Source organism: Ranitomeya imitator, chromosome 8 (genome assembly GCF_032444005.1).
Source record: "Ranitomeya imitator isolate aRanImi1 chromosome 8, aRanImi1.pri, whole genome shotgun sequence".
Lineage (NCBI taxonomy): Eukaryota > Metazoa > Chordata > Amphibia > Anura > Dendrobatidae > Ranitomeya > Ranitomeya imitator.
Genome location: NC_091289.1, coordinates 169,988,262 through 170,004,496, shown reverse-complemented (window position 1 = coordinate 170,004,496; position 16,235 = coordinate 169,988,262). Strand labels below are relative to the sequence as shown.

General features: G+C 42.4%; 1 protein-coding gene across 2 annotated transcripts in view; it reads right to left on the bottom strand.

The window, feature by feature from the left end:
• Nucleotides 1-9,575, bottom strand: part of KIAA0040 (KIAA0040 ortholog) — a 54,273-nt gene extending 44,698 nt beyond the window's left edge. Inside the window, exon 1 of one of the 2 annotated variants that reach the window (XM_069737806.1) lies at nt 9,454-9,575. The gene's annotated coding sequence lies outside the window, so the exon portion shown is untranslated. The remainder of the gene's footprint in view (nt 1-9,453) is intronic. The other variant, XM_069737807.1, reaches the window with a different exon arrangement.
• Nucleotides 9,576-16,235: the final 6,660 nt, after the last annotated feature.

The window sequence follows — 16,235 nt, the reverse complement described above, 5'->3', positions numbered from 1 at the left end:
CCATCAGTGTGTCATCCGTGTGTCTGTTTTTACCATCAGTGTGTCATCCGTGTGTCATCCGTGTGTCCGTTTTTACCATCAGTGTGTCCTCCGTGTGTCATCCATGTGTCCGTTTTTACCATCAATGTGTCATCCGTGTGTCATCCATGTGTCCGTTTTTACCATCAATGTGTCATCCGTGTGTCTGTTTTTACCATCAGTGTGTCATCCGTGTGTCCGTTTTTACCATCAATGTGTCATCCGTGTGTCTGTTTTTACCAGTGTGTCATCTGTGTGTCCGTTTTTACCATCAGTGTGTCATCCGTGTGTCTGTTTTTACCATCAGTGTGTCATCAGTGTGTCATCCGTGTGTCTGTTTTTACCATCAGTGTGTCATCCGTGTGTCTGTTTTTACCATCAGTGTGTCATCAGTGTGTCATCCGTGTGTCTGTTTTTACCATCAGTGTGTCATCAGTGTGTCATCCGTGTGTCTGTTTTTACCATCAGTGTGTCATCCGTGTGTCATCCGTGTGTCATCCGTGTGTCCGTTTTTACCATCAGTGTGTCATCCGTGTATCATCCATGTGTCCGTTTTTACCATCAGTGTGTCATCCGTGTGTCATCCATGTGTCCGTTTTTACCATCAGTGGTTTTCACGGATGGATAAAGAAATACATAAATTACAAAGATTCTGTACTTTGTGATGTTAAATACGGACAGCACATTGATGGCACAATGGATTCTGAGATTTATATTAGTATTTTCATCAGTGGTTGTGAAAAAAAATGGACATGTCTCTGTGAGTTTTGCACGGACACACTGTCCATGAAAAAACATGGATATCTGAACAGCTCAAAGACTATAATGTATCTGTGAAAAACAGGAATCAATAAGGCCTAAATCTCATTTTTGTATTTTTTTGACATTTTTTCCCGCATTATCACAATCTGTACTATAAAAATTTACATATTGCAATTTTCACACTGGCTATTGGTGCTTTTATAGACTCTAAACATTTATAGTTTCAAGGAAATCCACATGTACAGTGGCATGTATAAGTTTGGGCACCCCTGGTCAAAATGTGTTATTGTGAGCAGTTAAAGGGAACCTGTCACCAGGTGAGATGCGGCCACCACCTTTCAGGGCTGATATACAGCATTCTATAAATCTGTATATCTGCCCCCAACCTGACCTGAAAGACAAGAAAAACAGCTTTTATTATACTCATCTGGTTGCGGTTGAGTCCGAGGAGTGTCGCTGGTCTTGGTCCTGCCCTCCTTTCTTCTATCCATGCCGACCTCCTGCTTGCTCATTTTCACAGCGCTAGGCAGCTACTTAGGTCCCTTTCACACATCAGTTTTTTTCCTCCAGTTGCAATCCGTCGATTGCAAAAAACGGATCTGGTGACTAATGCCGCTGGATCCGTTTTTTTTTCTCATAGCCTTGGATTGCGACAGATGGCTTCACGTTTCATCAGTCGTTGTCCGGATCCGTCAAAAATTGTTTGTCCAGCGGCCGGAGAAAACGGACATAGTAACGTTTTTTGTCTCCGTCGAAAAATCGGACAGCGACTGATCCGTCACCGTTCCGTCGTTTGCTAGAATGGAAGCCTATGGCGCCGGATCGGTCAAATGACGGAATCCGGCGATGAATTCCGTTTTTATAACCGAGCATGCTCTGATTTTTTTAGGATCCTTATGCCAGCCCCCCCAGTTGGATCCATCAAAAAAACAGATCCGTCGCATCAGTTTTTCACAATCTGTAGCAGATCTGTCGAGCCAACGGATTGTGACGGACGGAAAAAAACTGATGTGTGAAAGGGGCCTTAGCACAACCCATGGCCGCTGTTTTTGGCACAAGGTTAGAGGAGGCTGGGTTTTTATAAAGCTGGGAAAATTGCATCACCTGGCCTTTCCTAATGATGATAGTGAACAAGCCGTAACCCTAACAGGCTAATTAAGGTCTGAAATCTTAATCATTGTTATCTGAGCACACAAATCTCCAAAGGTGCCCAAACTTTTGCATTGGCCCATTTTCCTTTTTGTAATTTTTAAAATATAAAAGATGAAAATATATAAAAATATTTTTGCTTAAAATAGAATTGAAATGTCTTTTTTTAACTTAGACCTTTTAGAGATCATTTAATCTTCAACTTGTTTAACTGTTCATAATAACAGTAATTTTGACCAGGGGTGCCCAAACTTTTACTTGTTGTTGTACATTTGCCGCAATAAACAGACTCTGACCCTAAGGCCGTGGTCAGACTTGCGAGTTCAATGCGAGAAACTCAAGCGTGTGTCTCACATCCAGTCTCGGCACCACCGCCACTTGATGCGAGAGACTTGCGCGAGTTGAACTCGCAAGGGTGGCCCCGGCCTAAGTTTTATACTGAAGCATTTAATGAGGGTGTGCAAATGAAGCATTTAATGAGGGTGTGCAAATGTCATAATGAAGAAAGAGGGAGGTGGTGAGCTGTGACATTGCCTATTGTGATTGGTGGATCCTGTGTTATCACCTGTGTATAGAGGTGTGACTTATCATTGTAATAATGTCTCTGATGATAAGGAGCGTGCTGAAAATTCTTCCTGTAAGGGCAGGAAGTACAAGTCTAACATAGAACCAATTTCCAGCTTAAAAATGTCAACATTACTTACTTTATTATTTTTAATAAAGATTGGCTCATTTAAAAGAAAATACATGTAGCACAAAAACCTTATTTAAATATTGGGTCATTTTTTGATGATAATGTTCCTCTAAGTGATAATCCTCTTTGTATTTTCAGAGAATTCTAAGGGCATGGGCACATGACAAAGATGTGCAGCAGGAAAATCTTCTGCAAATACCAGAATGTTGGTAGGAGAAAAGCTGGGTCAAATACGCACGTTTTGCTGCTTTTTTAATATGTTTATAGACATTTTTCCCTTTAATTTCAATGGCTGAAAAACACTGAAAGAATTGATATGTTGCAGATTTGAAACTGCTTCAAATCTGCAAGGAAAAAGTCAGGAAACTTGCGTGAGATTTTAGGAATTTCATTCACTTTGCTGGTTTAGTGTGATTTTTCCACAAAATTGTGCAGAAAGGAAAAAACAAACATGGGCAAACCATGGCTAAAAGGAAATATCCTAAAGGTACCGTTACACTAAACGATTTACCAACGATTACGACCAGCGATACGACCTGGCCGTGATCGTTGGTAAGTCGTTGTGTGGTTGCTGGGGAGCTGATACACAGACAGCTCTCTCCAGCAACCAACGATCAGGGGAACGACTTTGGCATCGTTGAAACTGTCTTCAATGACGCCGAAGTCCCCGGGTAACCAGGGTAAACATCGGGTTACTAAGTGCAGGGCCGCGCTTAGTAACCGATATTTACCCTGGTTACCATTGTAAAAGTTAAAAAAAAAAACACTACATACTCACATTCCGATGTCTGTTATGTCCCCCGGCGTCAGCTTCCCTGCACTGTGTAAGCGCCGGCCGTAAAGCAGAGCAGTGACATCACCGCTGTGCTTTACGGCCGGCTGGCGCTGACACAGTGCAGGGAAGCTGATGCCGGGGGACGTGACAGACATCGGAATGTGAGTATGTAGTGTTTTTTTTTTTACTTTTACAATGGTAACCAGGGTAAATATCAGGTTACTAAGCGCGGCACTGCACTTAGTAACCCAATGTTTACCCTGGTTACAGGTGAACACATCGCTGGATCGGCGTCACACACACACCGATCCAGCGATGACAGCGGGGTGATCAGCGACTAAAAAAAGGTCCTGATCATTCCCCAATTACCAACGATCTCCCAGCAGGGGCCTGATCGTTGGTCACTGTCACACATAAAGATATCGTTAGCGGGATCGTAGTTACGTCACAAAAAGCGTGACGTTGCAACGATATCCTTAACGATATCGTTATGTGCGAAGGTACCTTAAGGCTAAGACTTGAATTTTAGCTGCAAATTCAGAGTTTAAACTCCCAAGAGTCCGCATGCAGATTTGCATTGTTTAATGGGGCTATTCCCCTTATCACCACCCACTGTGCTACGGAAACTGCTTTGATGGGTGACATATAGTTACATAGGTTGAAAAAAGAAAGTGACAATGACGGGGATCGGTTCTCGAGATCGATGAAGGTCACAGCCCATCTCTACATTTTTGGCATGTCCTGTGGATAAGCTTTAAATATACTGGATGGGCATACCCCTTTAAGAACGTGTACCTTTTTTCCCCCAATATTACTATGCAAATATGATTCATTTGCCTTTGGTTTTAATGAAATATTGCGAAGGAGACTATGCATATGTAATAGTAGAAGCATTAAGTTCCAGATTTGCAGCGTAGCCGTCTGATTCTCATCTGCGCTTATCTATTCAAAATGGAAAAAAAACGAATTAATCAGGTTTAAGATTGGGGCTGATTAGTCGACAGCAGGGAATATTCTCTCCTCTCACATATATTTATATCTACAATACAGCAAAAATCTTTTAATCTAACACTTAATTGTCTGGAGATCCTGATAATCCAGCAGGAAACAAAAATAAAGTTTCATGTTGGGTCAACTGGAATTTACTTAATATTTCCTCACTTGATGATTTCACCATTTTATTTAGTAGCAAACCTACAGCATATTTGTATGATGGGCAACAAGTAAAGCACAACTGAGCACAGCATAGCAACAAACACCTACATAAATGGAGTGCGAGGCACAATATCTTTTGAAAATGTATTAATTTGAATGTGATATTGAAAAGTTAAAATAATACATACAATGTAAATGATATAAAAAGAACTACAAACCAGTAAGTAGTCAAATCATCCATTATCAAATAGGCACAGGAGAGCAATAAGGTATAAATAGTCAGCGACAGAGAACAGATACATTAATGAAAACTAGATCCCGGAGCGATAGGTTTATATAGAGTGTAAATGGACCATAGATAAAGAGAGGAAGAAGATGCAAAACATAAACAAAAATAAATCAAAGTGAAAACATAAATAAAGATGCGCAGTGACGTAAAAGAGACCTGATCAATCTGAGAAAATGCCTCCGACGCGCGTTTCGCACCTTGCTTCATCAGGTGATGGTAGAACTCTCCTTTATGCCACGACGTTATTATAATTTACCCTTTAAATTGTCATAAATTATAATGGAAATACCATAACTGATATAGATTTTTTTATTTTTGGTGCTTAAAAACTCCAAATGAGCCATTTTTTTTAAAGATGCATGTTCAGGGTTGCCAATCTATTTTTTTAAAAATCTTTTTTTGGACAAAAATCACAGACAACCAACTTTTTTTTATCAATTGAAAACCGTAATGAATTCTAAAGGTTGTAAGTGATAATTGTCTGTACAACAATATACTGATCGGAACCTATTACCAACATTTACTGAGATGGAAAATTATAAAAATCACAATGCTCTGCCGCAGAAAAAAAAAAGCAGATGAAACAATTTTTTTCCAATGCACTATGAAAAGGTGGCCAATTTTTAACAAACTGTCCAGGGATTTCTGGAAGTTTGACAACTCTGGGCATGCATCTCTTACTAAATTGCGTAAATCTTTACTCTAGTGTGCTTTTGGTTAACCATTGAAGGAGAGAAAATATCCAGCAAAAAAAATATGAATGGTTAAAAACATCACATTTAGTAAGTTAATTGATAAAAGAGTTAGAGAAAGCGTTGTTAAAAAAAAATCAGAAATGCCATGTCTACGCGTTTTGAGCTGTCAAAGCTCTTAGGCTACTTTCACACTGGCGTTTTTTTAATACGTCGCAATGCATCGTTTAGGGGAAAAAACCCATCCTGCAAGGTTGTTTGCTGGATGCGTTTTTGCCCCATAGAGTAACATTACCGACGCATTGCGACATATTGACACACGTCGCAACCGTCGTGCGACGGTTGCGCCGTGTTGTGGCAGACCGGCGGGAGCAAAAAACGTTAAATGTAATGTTTTTTTCTGCCGATGGACCGCTTTTTCCGACCGTGCATGCATGGCCGGAACTCCGCCCCCACCTCCCCGCACCTCACAATGGGGCAGCGGATGCACCGGAGAAATGCATCCGCTGCACCCGTTGTGCGGCGCATCAAACGCTAGTGTCGGAATCTCGCTAGTGTGAAAGTAGCCTTAGTCCTGCGATTGCTGGATATTTTCTCTCCTTCCATGTTCTTCGTTGCTCTGGAGCCAGTCTGATGCTTCTGTGCACCGCACGCCAATTTTAGGTATTTCCCACACCGGTGAGCTGATTAGTTTGTTTTTTCCACTTGTGCTTTTGATTAAAGGGGTATCTGGGACTTTACGAAAAAAACAAAAAATGTATCTACGTACCTGCCTGTTGCGCACGGCGCCGTTCTTCCCCGGCACAGAGTGGTCACAGACGCTAGTGCCGGGGATTCAGCTGCCTCTGCTATCGCGAAGGGGTGGGACTTCCGAGGTCATTCTGTTAGGCAGTGGGGATCCGGCTGTCAATCAGAATGACCTCAGAAGTCCCGCCCTTTCTACAGAGCTGACCGGAAAGGAAACCTCTGCTCTGCAGACATGACGTCAGCAGAGGCTTCAGGAGCATTCTGTGCCGGGGAAGTATGGCGCCGGACACAATAGACAGGTAAGTAGCAATTACCTGCCTGTTAGTGCATAGGTACATTTTTTGATTTTTGTAAAGTCTTGTATATCCCCTTTAAGACTGGAGTATAAAACACCAGTCTTAGGAAATTCTCCACTAAGCCCCCGATTCACCCAAATATTTTTTGGCGTAGAACACTGAAAAGTCACCATTTTTTTTGTGCAACGCAAGATTGTGCAAAAGTTGTATGACTTTTAGACGACGGCTGGTAAGTATATTAATAGGATAAGGGAACTTAGATTAGTGGCACCACTCCAGCGCTGAAATAAAAAAAAAATGTTGGCGCGGTGCTTTAAGACTGATGCGTAAAACGCTAGTCCTAATAAATCAGGGTCTATGACTCTGGAATATTTGACGAGCGCCGGTCACTAGGTAATGTGCGCTTTGCCGTTTTATGGTATGAGCCTTTCTAAATATAGACGTCCGGTCTTGCTGGAGAGCACATTACACCCTCTCCACACGGCTCATTTTTTTTACACTATTGCTAGTTTTCTGCACATTCCTACACTCGCAGGCAGCTATAGTGTTAACTCCGAGGCACAAGAAACCAGTTTTATTTTCGGCTCACGCGCTCAGATTGCCCATATTTGGGATTAGTGGAATTTTCAACTTTTAATGAGTGGGGGGCGTAAGAGTTTTTCCTCTAAATTGTTATCACAGGGCTGCGGAGAAGCCCCAGGGAAAGCGAGTTCAATGCCTCCAGTGTCTTTCTAAAGAAGAGGGGAAACAGGCGTTGTTTGTCATGCGAGATGTAAGTGAAACAAGCACAGGCGCCTGTTTTTCCTTCACATACACAGGCATTGTATACAAGGAGGCGTACGGATTATACCATACTGAGAGCGATCCTCTGCCGGATGCCAGGAAAAAGTCTCAACAAGAGGGATCCTCCGCCTCCTCATCCCTATCCATGGGAATTTCTGCTGTCATGTATACACAGCGCAATGTGCGCGAGCAGAATGCAAATATTAACCCTGACGGTGACGATACCAGATGCCATGATATATGATCATATTTTGTTATACTCATAAAACTAATGATCTGTTTCTGGAATCAAGCGATTTGAGCTTTATCCCGTTCCAAAAAAATATGCCATAATAACCCGTTGCAAAATATGAGCTAATATGGATTTAATATGCATGGACAGTGTGGTGTCATGTTAGCCCCCCAAAAAAGTGTAATGTAAAACATATTTGTGCCAAAAGTACATGTCAAAATGAAATGTGCAAGTTTTCAGACTTATTTGCATCATGATAAATTTAGGCTGTGGATTTGGGGGAACGGCATCATTGCAAGCACCTGTCATCAGAGTCGTATTCTTCAGATCTATGGTTTGGTGGCACCAGAGTTCAACACGTACAATTAGATCTGTGTTTTCGCCAGTTCCCTTTGGTAGGTATATTAGGAGACTACCAACATGCCTGGCAGTGATGGTTACAAGGTTTTCATCTTTAAAGCACCACTCCAGTTTTTTCTGTTTCAGTGCTGGAGTGGTGCCGCTAACGTAAGGTCCCTGACCCTTGTATTATACCATCTGCCGTCTTCAGCTGTTCCCAGTGCCACTCCGGTCTCAATCCGCCACTTTTGACTAACCGGAGTTCAGATGTGACGTTCACAAGCTCTCAGTGTGATGAGAGCCTCGTTCTGCCCTCATCCTAGCTCTCTTAGACTTACATTGAGTAGTGACTTTCGGATTGCTCCAGCCATTGGCGGACACAGACTGTGAAAGAATAGAATATGGGCCCTTTTTCTGTCTAATATCTCATCATAATGCACAATTCTGCATGTTTTGGAGGTAGATGTGGCCCCATTACCTCTTGGACCCCTATGCAAGGTTGCACCAATGATATGTCCTCTCCTGGCTCCAGCATGCACTGGAGTGATCCAACAGGTCACGACCATGCAGAAGATTGACGGAAGGGACATCGAGAACAGAAGAAGATGGCTGCTGGTAAGTGTAAGACTAGGAGCAGGGAACTTAGATTAGTGGCACCACTCCAGCGATAAAATAAAGAATAAACGCTGGAGTGGCGCTTTAAGGATGCTGTACTATATCCAAGCTGAGCTTATGTGAAAAATAAGAGATAAACCCAAGCTGCACCATGGATGAGGATCATGAAAGTAAATACTAATCAATACTTGAGCTTTACGAAGATTATGCTCCCATTGCAGTTGGGGACATTGCTTCGGAAGGGTGCCTTTCAGTGCATAATTGGAGTTGTGAGCACTACAGGCGCTCTAGTATTTGTGTCCTATTGAAATTGATCCAAAGATTCTCTTTAAATCCACACACAAGTCAACCACATTGCAATAAGACGTACGCTGCTAGACTTTACCTGCAGCAAGTCCAAGCATGCATATTATGTATAGACAAGTGGCAAGCATGGCGTCCACGAGGGGTTAACAACCTGTTGCAATGTTGTTCTTGCAAGAATATAGCAAGAACTACGTCAAACAAGTCATCCTGCGCTTTATAGTTCTACTCCGGATGGTGAACCACAGCTTCTCCGTCTAAACTGAAATCTATTGCTCAACTATAGATGGTAATGGCAGTTAGCAAATGCAAACAACACAAAATCAACATAAAGTAAAACCAAAACCAACATAAAACAAATACAAAAAACAAAAAATAGAAAATAACATAAAAAAACATAAAACAAGTATTAAACAACATAAAAATAACATAATACATCATAACTAAAACTTTTCACTTCTTAACTATTAGCAATTTGTTCCATTTAGAAGAAATGACAATGAATGGCAGCCAGAAAGTTTTATCTCAGCTATTATGGCACCAGATGATAGACTGCTAGTTAGTTAATGTTACGCTTTACTAAGCTGTATACAACAGGACTTACCTTTCTGGTCAAAGTTAGATCCATACACTACGGAAAACTTTGTAAAAGTTCACTTTGCTTGCTCTCGGATACGTCAAGGAAATAGTAAGAGGCTGTATTTTCTTCTACAAGGCTGTCAGTCTTCTCATAGGTCTGCTCTGGTCCCCTCCCTTGCCTCTCCCCTGTACATTTCCTTCAGAGCTTCCCTCCCATTGCTCACTGGTACCTGTGGCTTCTTGTGAGTAATGCTGCCCTGTCTGAAGTTGCTCTTACCCTATGCGTTGTGTGTATTTCTCATGCTTTGGCATGCCATTACTTATCTGTAGATGGCGGACTGCCAGGAGCCTTTAACTCATGTAACTAGCCTGAATTTACAAGGCTTGGCCGGGGACTGATGACACATGAGGAGCATCTAGAGAAGTTTTCAAGTGGAGAAATAACTATGTTTAACTTTACAGAAATGGAAAATAAAGTGCATTATAATTAAGAGGAAGCAAAACCTAAATCCTAGTGGGAATACATTAGCATTAGGCATAAAAATGTCTGGATGGAATATTTATTAAAAAAAATATGTCCCAATTGTACCATGTATACATAAAAAAAGTCTCATGTGGTCTGAATAATCTCGTGCTTTTCACTGAGGAGGGGCAGAAACCCTGAAACACTGTGTCTGCAAACTGGTTTGGCATATATCCTAAGTCACATGGCAAGGGTCATTTTAGAATTGCTACTACCAATAGGTGGCACTAGAGTTCAAATCCTCTTTCTGTTTGAAGAGGCAATTTGAATATTTAATTTTCCAGAGAAGCATGCATGGCCTATAAGTCTCCTCACTCTGACATGCCAGGCTAGGAGAAACGTTAGCCCTTAGATCCCAGTTATAAGCCTCTTACCTAGCCAAATCAGATCTCAGACTTTGCAATGAGGAGGGGCAAACACCCATGTCTGCAATTTGAGATTTTGGTTTGGCTACTACAATCCTATATTATGTGACCAAGATCTTTAAAGGGTTGACATTGACTTTTAGGAGTTTAAGTCCTCTTCCTCTCTGAAGAGGTAATTTGCATATGCTCATGACAAAAGAAACCAATTCCAGGATACGTCTACTGTCCTACATTTCGAACAGAGGTGTGTATTAATGACAAGCGAATCTGCTGAAACCGAATTCGACAGATTGGCCTCAAATTCTTACAGTCTGTTCAGTAGGACTATCAGCTGTGTGTCCACCAGACTTCTGCATAACTGATGGTCCCAGCCCCATTTATAAGGCAAGCAATCCCACTTATTAAACCTGACATGGCACACCTGTGAAGTGAAAACCATTCCCGGTGACTACCTCTTGAAGCTCATCAAGAGAATGCCAAGAGTGTGCAAAACAGTCATCAAAGCAAAAGGTGGCTACTTTGAAGAACCTAGAATATAAGACATAATTTCAGATGTTTCACACTTTTCTGTTAAGTATATAATTCCACATGTGTTAATTCATAGTTTTGATGCCTTCAGTGTGAATGTACAATTTTCATAGTCATGAAAAATGCAGAAAAATGTTTAAATGAGAAGGTGCGTCCAAACTTTTGGTCTGTACTGTATACAGGGTGGTCCAAAAGTAGGTGGAATAGGGTTATGAAGGGGGAGATTTATCAAACATGGTTTTTGGGGTTCAAAGTTGTCACCACACATCTAGATAAGTTCCTTGGGGGATCTAGTTTTCGAAATGGGGTCACTTGTGGGGGGTTTCTACTGTTTAGGCACATCAGGGGCTCTGCAAACGCAACATGACGCCCGCAGACCATTCCATCAAAGTCTGCATTCCAAAACGTCACTACTTCTCTTCCAAGCTCTACGGTGCCCCAAACAGTGGTTTACCCCCACATATGGGTATTGGAGTACTCAGGGCAAACTGGACAACAACGTTCGGCGTCCACTTTCTCCTTTTACCCTTGGGAAAATAAAAAAAATAGTTGTTTAAAGATAATTTTTTTTTACTAAAAAGTTAAATGTTCATTTTTTTCTTCCATCTTGCTTCTGCTGCTGTAAAACATCTGAAGGGTTAATAAACTTCTTGAATGTGGTTTTGAGCACCTTAAGGGGCGCAGATTTTAGAATGGTGTCTCTTTTGGGTATTTTCAGCCATATAGACCCCTCAAACTGACTTCAAATGTGAGGTGGTCCCTAAAAAAAAATGGTTTTGTAAATGTTGTTGTAAAAATGACAAATCGCTGGTCATCGTTTAACCCTTATAACTTCCTAACCCAAAAAATTTTTGCTTCCAAAATTCTGCTGATGTAAAGTAGACATGTAGGAAATGTTATTTATTAACTATTTTGTGTCACATATCTCTCTGGTTTAACAGAATAAAAATTCAAAATAAATAATAATAAATCAAAATAAATGTTATTATTTTCTGCCACCTACTTTTGGACCACCCTGTATATACACTTGGCTTGGTAACCATCCTACACTTGCTGCTGTGTAAAGCATATTCGCAATTTATGGGGTTGCACAAGGTGTGATTTTTATTATTTTAACATATATAATTAAAATTTATATTTTATCATAAACCCTATTTTTGCTTTTGAACATTTGACTCAAGAGTTATTATTCACTGTTTAGCTTATCTTAAAAAAGAAAGAAGTAAAAAATATATTTTTTAATAAATGAAGCATTTACAAAATAACTTTTTAATTTAAATCTAAAAGACAGAAGCAGATTCGGTATTTCCATAACTGTAACAACTAGGGCAACTAAGTGACTGTGATTGCACAACAGTAACACTCAGACAAATGTGAGAGCTAATTACTCCTACTGGACAGCACCCACACCCATACTGCCAGACTGGGTGGCACTCCAGGTCCCAACCAAACTAGTAACTCTGGCTGGACAGAGCCTGTGCCAACCAGAGCTTTTGGTCTTGACATGTCCATCATCACCAGCGCTCATCACCAGTGCCATCTACAGAATGAAACAATGGTGTTTAGTGACAGAAGCAGAGGATGAAGATAGAGATGGGTGAACCCAACAGCAAAGTTCAGGTTCTGCACTGAATACCTACTGTTTGGACACGGGTCCCGAACACGGACTTCTCCAGGAAATCCGTGTTACTGTTCGGGTTTGGCACCCCAAACGTCGGGTGTTTCCCACGCTGTCATCTACATGGCAGTGCGAGAAACACTGGCAGCTCTGATTGGCGGTAAGGTTGTTAGAGGTTAGAGCACTGCGGCTCCCACGCTGTCAGATGACAGTGTGAGCCAGCAGCTGTGACCGGCAGTAAAAAGTTTCCCTCTGGTCACAGGCGTTGGCTGATGGGAGTATTCATCAGCCGGCGCCTGCGCTATAAATAAATAAAACATTTTTGATAACCAGCCAAGCTAAAGCAGACAGCTGAGGCTGGTATTCTTAGGCTCGTACGGGGCCATGGATCCCCCCCCTGCCTTAAAATATGCTGTGTGCATTTTTATTTCAAATAAAGGAATTTATTCTGGCTGTATATTTGTGGCCTGCTGCCTGTGTCTCTTCATTTGTGTGTAAGCCAAAGTACAAGCATGCAATTCTATAGTGCAGTTGTATAGTCACTGGCATGTAAATACAACATTTAATAAAGTTGTGGTTGTCAAGTAAGAATGCCTGCTTGTATGGTAGAGTTATCCTGGTGGCTGCTGCAGGGGTGATTTTGAATTCTCCCTCCAATACAAATAGTACTCCTATAGCCCATCTGATGGGCCCCAGTGAAAGATTTGGACCTGGGCCCACACCTGCATGTTCGTCAGGTGCATGGACCCTTGTAGTGGAGCGCCCCCAGACACAGGGCCACGAGTTCTCGGTACCGGGCCTCTCTGGTTCGGTTCTGAGGCTGTCACGGTGGCTAGACCCTGTCCGCGACCCTGCTAAGGGGCGTCCAATAAAGGTGGTGCAGTCTCTCAGGGGTTCATGACCCCACCTGTGGTGTTCGGTCAGGGTGACCGACGCTGCTGTGGGGTCCGCTGGGGTGATGGAATGGCAGCTGGATGGTATACCTTCCCACAGGTGAAGTATGTCCCCAGGGCTTCCCAGTAAGGTGGATAGTGATGGTGTGAAGTGCAGTCAATAACGAGGACACAGGGTTGCAGTCTCTTTACCTCTTTACTGAAGACTTCAGGATCCTCAATCCAGAGCACGCTTAACAGGGCTATCTGAGACCGGCCGGCCTGATGGGCACATCCAGAGTTTCCTTCGCAGATGGAAATCGTTGCCTACCACTAGCGCCTGTGTGTTGTAGTCCTACCCTGCTGAGCATTCAGAATAGTCCTCACAACTGCTGTTCTCGTTCGTTCATTCTCTACAGCTCTCTCTCTCTTTGGTTCCAGATGTTTCTAGTTCAACGTCCCCCAGGTATGTTATGGCTAGGACGCACCCGTATGACGGGAAGGCCTGGAGGTCTTCCGGGACCCTAGAGATGCCTCTCTCCCACAGTTTCCCCCTATGTCTTCGTAGGTGTAGTAAGGTAGACACTACAGCCAACCTATAATTAACTGTCCTGCGGAGTTCGAAGTAAGACCTAGAGTCAGTTACTCCCGCGGTGTTCCGGCCACCGGCTACGCGCCTCAGTAGGATGTTGCCTCGGTTTCACGGCACGACTCCTACTGGTACTCCTTTGTGCTTGATCTTGTTTACACTGTTCCACAATATCCTTCCCTTCGTGTCTCTCTCTTGGATACCACCGTGGGGTGTGCAGGCGCGGTTCCGTTACGTTCTGCTCTGTTCGCTAGGCACCTGCCAGGTTCCCACGCCTGACAGGGACCCCCCTGTGTCTTCTCCCTGAAACACCCCCTGCCACGGGATGTTGCCTGAATCCAACCCAGTCAGCTTCTGACTAACTTCCTCCCCAACCCCTAGTTTTACCAGTGTGAGGAGTGGCCCAATAAATAAAGCCTTTTTCTCCCCCTAGTGGCCGGAGTGTGAAGTGTAATGTGTTCTGGTGATACCTGGTCAGGAGAACTCCTTTAGTGCCATCAGAAGTACCATCACTTCCCTTAGTGGCAGAGCGTCATACTGCAACGACCAGGTCTCTGGGGCGCTGCAGTAGCATTCCAGATCCAGTAAAGACATACAGTATCGCCCTCTTATGTAACAATGTCCCCCATCTTGTAATAATATTTCCAATCCTGTCCCCTTCCTGTTATAATGTCCCCCATCCTGTATCCCATTCCTGTAATTAAGTCCTCTATTCTGGTATAATGTCCCATAATGGGCCCCTTCTAGTAATATATCTTCCCCACCCTTGTATAATATCCCATACTGGGTCCCTTCCAGTAATATATGCCCCGTCCTTGGATAATGTGCCCCATTCTGTGCTTCTTCCAGTAATAATGTCCCCATTCTAGGACTCTTCTCCAACAATGATTGAACGATTCTACTCACCTTCCCCAGCTTCAACAATGTGTGGCATCCTCTGACTTCAGCATGCAAGTGATGGGCAGCGTATGATGTCACTGCCATGCGACACCATTGACTTGTACACCGACGTCAGCTGCCGGCCTCTGATTTGCCAGCAGCATGTATTGTGGTGCAAGGATCCAGCGGGTCTGTGCACTGCAGTACGTACATTTCAGCTGAATGTGTACTCTCTGATGCACATCCAGCTGAAAAAGGCACTGGCTTCAGTGGTTCCCCCATCGGCCATTGCCCACTCTCTGCGACCCCAAATGCTACACCCTCTGCTCATAGCTAATCCTTTCTATAGGGGGACACTAATTGTTTCCGGTTGAGTCGAAAAGTATTCCTGTGTAACAGGCTCAATCTCTATGTGTTGGATTATATCCAGAACTTTAAAGATTGGTTTCTAAAGAAGCAAAAGCAAAAAAAAAAATAGACCATTGAGGAAAATGTTCTCATTTTGCATTCTAGTGCCGCACGAGATATATTTACACAACTGACAGCTATTGTTACCCTATATCAACTAGAGTGGAGGAAAATGTAGAGAATATTCCCCGGAGAATATAATAACTTTGCTGTTTTATAAACTAAATCTAATTGAGGCAATTTAGGAAAAAAAAACCTCATCTCTTCAGGATTATGCTGCAAAGAAAACTGGACATTTGCACTTCTGTTCTCTTTTTTGACTTTTTCCTTGGCTGTCTCAAGGGTCACTTCCAACTCTGCATCAGCAAATCTGAGCAGTGAGATTCAGGCTTACTACTGAAATAATCAATACATCCCCGGTACAAACAGTATATTACAAGTTAAAAGGGCAAAATTTCTCATTTACTGTCCAGCAATTTCAGATTGATCCTATTTCTGTTTCATGATAACTTTTAGCTCAAGTCTCATGCTTAAATTGAGATCATTGAAAAGAAAACTTGTGTCAGAAAGTTAAAAAGACATCTTTGAGCTTCGACTATTTTTCCAAGTCATACCTTCTCACCTGGGCTCCCGTATTTGCATGGTCATCTTTAGTCATGTGCATTAAATCATGACTCTGAAGAATTTCTGAGTTTACGAAGCCAAAATAATGAAACCAAAAAGTCAATGAGCTTTACAGTATATCGATATTTTTCTAATTTTATATGCACGTTCATTGTGTAATCAGACATTGTATTGCCAAGGTAGACTCCATAATATTGAGAAGCTCTGGAGAGGAACGGAAGCACACACAAAATAGGTAAGGGATAGGTATAATCAATGGTAGCACTCACCAAGAGGTATTGTGTGTAGGCATAACACGTACTGTATGAATGTTAGAATCTGTTTTGTTTTTGACCATCCGCCATCTTGTTGTGGTTTTCTGGCTGCTGGTCTTTTTCCCCCTGGTGCTGGGTTGCCTTAGG